Source organism: Sardina pilchardus, chromosome 11 (genome assembly GCF_963854185.1).
Source record: "Sardina pilchardus chromosome 11, fSarPil1.1, whole genome shotgun sequence".
NCBI classification, from domain to species: Eukaryota; Metazoa; Chordata; class Actinopteri; order Clupeiformes; family Clupeidae; genus Sardina; species Sardina pilchardus.
Genome location: NC_085004.1, coordinates 17,593,857 through 17,599,856, shown reverse-complemented (window position 1 = coordinate 17,599,856; position 6,000 = coordinate 17,593,857).

Genomic DNA, 6,000 nt, shown 5'->3' with positions numbered 1-6,000 from the left:
GGGACGGCTGAGCTATCGGCCCTGGACATTAAGGTCTCCCCAGTAAGAAAGGAAATATTGTGTGCGCACACAGATGGGCCTACGTCAACGAATCTCCAAAGAGTGGCAACAGCTCTGGGTGTTTGAGAAGGATCACTATCACTGGTTTGCTAAATTAGACTCTGGCAAAGTCTATAGTTAAAAACAGACCTGTCTTCTAGTTATTCCACCTTAAGTCTAATGTTAATTATTCTTTATTGCTTTCTTTTTATTTGTTATTTTATTATAATTACTATTATTATCATTATTACTCTTTGCTCATCTATGCCTTTATCTGCTATTACTGTTTGGTTTTTGTTTATGTAAAGCACATTGAATGACCCCTGTATGAAATGCGCTGTTGAGGAGTAACACATTACATGTAATTGCATTACGTAATTTAATTACTAAACTATCACGTCTACAGCGCCATCAGCGTAGTTGCGCAAGGCCCCGGTGCAAGTCTGGCGCTGGACCCCCCCCCCCCCCCCCCGACCGACCACAGAGGGAAAGAACGCACGCACGGTCATTATTACATGGACAGCGACTATTTGCGTAACTTGCACACAGCCTACGATCAAAAACAGAATGCATACAAATTCATTCAACTGAACACACCACGTTCCCTTGCAGCACAACAATGGCCTCATCAAAGAACACACTGAGGACGGCTCGACGCTGAAACGCGTTTGTTTTATAGGCATGGTGCTACAATAAAGTATAAGATAATTAGCTAGTGAGTGCGGTTATTTTGTACATTGGAATACGATATTTAACTCGCACCCGAAGGAGATATCTTGGAGTTTGAGCGCGCCTCTCTCTGCAAACTCATCAAAGAACAAACAGACACAAATTATGGCACAGCACAGCGGCCATTTAACTAACCTGTTCGCCGATCAGTTGCCGTATAAGCAAAAACCCTTGGACTCACCCGTCAGAAGTGTAGGCCAACTTTGCGTGTCTTCTGCTCAGCAAACTCGTTCACTATTGTGGTGAAATCCAATTTCCTCGCCCTGTCATTTTCGATGGAGAGTATGGCCAATCCACTCAGTCGCTCCTGACCCATGGCACTCCTCAGATTTGTCTTTATTAATTTGCTGACTTTCCACGACTTTAGTAAGAGTAGTAGCCTATAGCCTACCTGTTTACATTTGCTAGCATGTGCAGCAGCCTATGATCAGAGATGACGTAAAAATGTTATGACTGGACAAACAGATTTCCCAGCAGGCCATGTTACAACATCTTGTAAGTTGACGATAAAATAATCATTAATGGTAGGCCTATTAGTTTTATTGATTAATTTTGATTCTAACATTGAAATGTCATTAGTAAAATCAAAATGATATGGAAAGTAGGAGAAAATACAAGAATTGGGGAATGGATAGGTGCCACCATGAGACCAAGTTATAGGAGATAGTGAAGGATTTAAATAGCAATCAGTTCGCCCACTTTGTTGTATAGGAAGAGATGGCGTCATTGTTGACAACAGTTGAGTTTATGTCGTAAACCTAGGAGGTGCGGGGCAAATTCCGAAATGCAAAGGGCCCTGCGAAGCTCAGTGACCCCGGTGCGTTGCACCGACTGCACCGTCGCACGCTACGCCCCTGGTGTGATCTGTATGTTAGCTCAGATTGATTTTTGAAGTCTGACCTTGCGGTGATTATCATTATATTATCCTCATGCAAAAATATGATGCTAATTAATTAAAAGGGGCTCAATATAGCCTGAGAATGCCCATGCTGCCATGAGCGCTTTTACCGAACTGCTCAGCAGCCTGGAGACCAAGGCCGAAATCTTCGCATGGATTTGGGGACTATCATTAAAAAATCAGAAAAGTAATCAAAAAGTAATCAAATTGTAACTAGAATGCATTTCCCCGATGGGAAAGTGCGAAGTGTGCTTGCTCCGACGCGCCGCGACAGCTTCCCGGCAGGAGACGCGACCGCTCGCCCTCAGGTCAAAGCGCCAAAGTTTGGCCAAGACGCGAAGCTGCTTTGAGTTTGGCGGCGTTGCCCTCGATTGCCGAATTCTTAAACTGACGTGAAGGGTTGCCTAGGTTCATCAGTGGTATGTCCCAGAGCACCTCAATGTAAAAATGTGGATGTCATCCCAAAGACGTAAAGAGATATGAGACAAAATGCATGTTTGCTAATTGCGACGCCCCCTAGTGGCCAAATTACACCAAATTTACTGAGGCTACTTTGGATGGTGTCCAAAATCATCCCACCAAATATGGTCTTGACACCTCAAAGCGTTTCCGAGATTTGACCTCACTTCCTGTTTGGAGGCTTCGCCATCGAATTTGATTGGCTGCCATGGGCGAACGCTTTGATGTATGGAAATGAAATGTACACCTCTAAGGTCTGTAGACCTTGTGTTGAATTATGTATGAGTTGTTCACGTGTAGCCAGCATGAAACACGTAACCACTGAAAGAAGGAAGGAGCCTAAGGAACTAGGCATGTTTCTAGAACAAATACGAGTAATGTTAGGAGAATTGCGGGAACATCTACTGTTTACTCACTGTTGAGTAAGTTGCAATGTGTTATAGCCTCAAATTGATGGTAGAATAAACAGGACGACTCACCTGTTCAAATGGTGTAATAGGATCAAATTTGGTGTTGATATGTCAAAGCAACCAGGCTGTTACTGGTTAACGTTTCTGAATATGAAATCGATTTTGGATTGGTTGCATGTGATAAAAGCTATGCCATTTCCTGTCCAGACAGCATTCATATTCAGAAATACTGTACACCGGCAACAGGGCACACACACACACACACACACACACACACACACACACATACACACACCCCTTTCAAACCCAAATATCTGTCTGTTACGTCTGCCTCTTGTCCACAAACTGCATGTTGCACAGTTCACCCACATCTACCCACAATTCTTTGATTTATTAATAATCCCTGCATTAAAAAACTGCAATGTGTCAAATCTTAATATATATATATGTATATACTGTATGGGCAATTTCATGCAAAACTGTCAAGTCCATAACCCCACACAGCGTCAAACTACAGTATGATGTGGATGATGATTTCTTAAAAGTTTACCCTTTCGCTCTTCTTGTTTGTACAACATATTCAATGATATTGTTAACTTAATCATTTGCATTATATAAATGTAACCTATTTTTCCACCCTTATGTCTCAACATATACTGGAGTCACATTCATAAACATAAACAGGATCCTAGGTTCTCAATTTGCTGGACTCGCTGTCTACCATAAAGTTAAAGAATAGTAATAACAGAAGAAAAGGAAAGAAGATGTTGATAGCGTGATTAACTAGTGTGGTGCCTCCACTGAAGAATGTCTTTACCACTGCCCTGGTGGAAATATGTAAATCCTCAGAAATGTCAAGTGACTACAGTTACTTCTACCTGCTTTGATATAGCTTATCCTAAATGAAATACTATGCATAATGCAACCATCACAAAACATTTATTGCATCCTTTGTTTTCAACTCTTAGAATTCAGTTCAGTATGACATAATAAAATGAAAGTACAAAAATAGTTTTTAAACCCCTTTTTAAAAGTTCAACCTATCACTTTCAATTAAATCTCAATTAAGGATTACGTAGTTCTAAATAGTAACTGTGTGGTAATAATTCACCTATACCACCCATAGCCTAAATTAATCAAATGTTTACCATGAACAATAGTTAAATGAAACACACAGTAATACTTTCTATAACACTTTGTGTTGGATGTAATTAATTGGACCTAGAATTGTTAACTGCTATAAGTGGGCCAAACTTCCCAGTTTAACCCTTTCATGCGCAACGTCCACATGCGTGGACAGTAACTTTAACTCTGTTTTCTACTTATTTATCATGTTGATATACACCAATCCACTTCAGGGCAGTTTTAGTAGGTCCTTGGCAATATATTAACAATATGTATCATCTTATATTTGGAATATTGACTGCTTGATGACATCATCAATTCAGCATGAGTGACAGTAATGGCCATATGCTGAATGCTCCAGGCATATCTGTAAAAAGCTAGTACTCAAGAAGGCAAAATCATGTAAAAAAAAATATTATGCTGTACAGGAGAGTGTGTTGAACAACTCTATGTTTTCAGAAATTAAATCGGATGTAAAATGGAGTCTGTAGACCCTAAAAAGCAACTGTCCACGTATGTGGACGTTGCGCAACAGAGGAGTTAAATGGCCAAAAATTAGATTTTGTAACTAGGACTTTTTTTTTTTTTTTTTTCAAATATGATTTTAATTGCTTTAAATTACAAAGAAACAAACATTTGGTAAACATATTTATAAATAATGACCTAATTACATGTGGTAATGCCAAGGTGGTATGGTAATATGGGGGTAGTAGAGGGTTGGGTTGGTAGTAGAGGGGTGGGTATGAGAGTACTAGAGGTGTGGATGGATTAGTAGTAGAGGGGTGGGTAGTATGGATGTAGTAGAGGGGTGGTTGGGTAGTGGTGGTAGTAGAGGTGGGTAATATGGGGGTAGTAGAGGGGTGGGTGAGGGTCGTGAGCAATAATGGGGGTAGTAGAGGGGTTGGGCGGGTAGTATGGAGGTAGTAGAGAGGTGGGTGGGTAGTATGGGGGTAGTAGAGGGCTGGGTGGGTAGTATGGAGGAAGTAGAGGGCCATAGTTTCCACATTTTCTGTCATTACATTTTATCCTTTTTTACCCCTTTGTTGCGCACTGTCCACATACGTGGACAATAACATAACTTCTATATAAAAGCATATTTTTAAAAAATTCCAACTGATTTTCAATATTGGGCTCATATAGAGTACTAAAATCAATAAAAAAAAAATCTAGACACTTTTTTTCATAATGCGTGCATGAAAGGGTTAAGTCTCCACACATAAGCTTGCCTACCGAGTCGAAAAACGTAGCTCCCACTTTCCTTAGCTGTAGTGGAATTCTGGGATTTCTCCCTAAAGCGGAAACTATTATTTTTACCTAATTATAATTACTATTATTACTGGGGAGGTTATAGGTTTGCACTGATTCGGGTAGGGTAGTGGCAATATACTGGATGGTATATCGGTTAGAATATAGGACGGAGAAGAGATGGGGTTTAACTTTGTATTGTTCCAGCAGAGACATTCAGGATTTCCATACAGAGAAATATGGGTGTGGCTATTTATATATATATATATAGATAGTCTGAAATAAGAAAAAGACAAATACAATTTAGGTTCTAGTCTTACAAATAATATATCTGCAGCATACAGAAATGCATCAACACTAAGCTCAATAAACTGAATTGTAAGCCAGGACACACATACAGCAACGCTAACCCCTTCAAGATAGAAAGGGAACCTTTTTGTTCGTGACTACAGTTATTATGTGGTCAATTACGCCATCTAGCGGCGTAAAATGGTACGGTGTAATAGCGTTAAAAACTTCCTCTATTTGGAAATGCAACATCCTTACAACACGCTAAACGGTAGATTCCTAAGCGAAACACATGAAGTATTATAATTTCAAAGAACACTTACACTATATTACTTCATGGAAATAATGTCAAGAGCAAGTTTAACAAGCAAACCTCTTGCATACCAGTGTGAATTAACTCGATGTAAACATCATACAAACTTACTTTTCATCAATGACTCGCAACTCTGAATGTCAAAGACTGGATTACTCAGGATAACTGCAGGAATTGTCAAAAGGTAAATTAATTATCTCTGTTTTAGTGCACAACGAACTTGCACGTCTCTGCAGGTAGGCCTGCTAACAAAAATAAGAAACTTAACAGGAAGGCACGCGAGTTTACCACATGAAATATCGCGACAAATGCTAAATCACAGCGAACACACAAAAGTCCCGGCCTTTTCTACATAATCACTCAAACTATAATGAATTCTACACGCTAATACCTTACAGGTGTAAACTTGTGCACATTCAAAGGATACACAACGAATACAAAAGCAGTAGCCTACATATAAAAATGCAAAGCGACAGTAAACAATAGGCCTAATC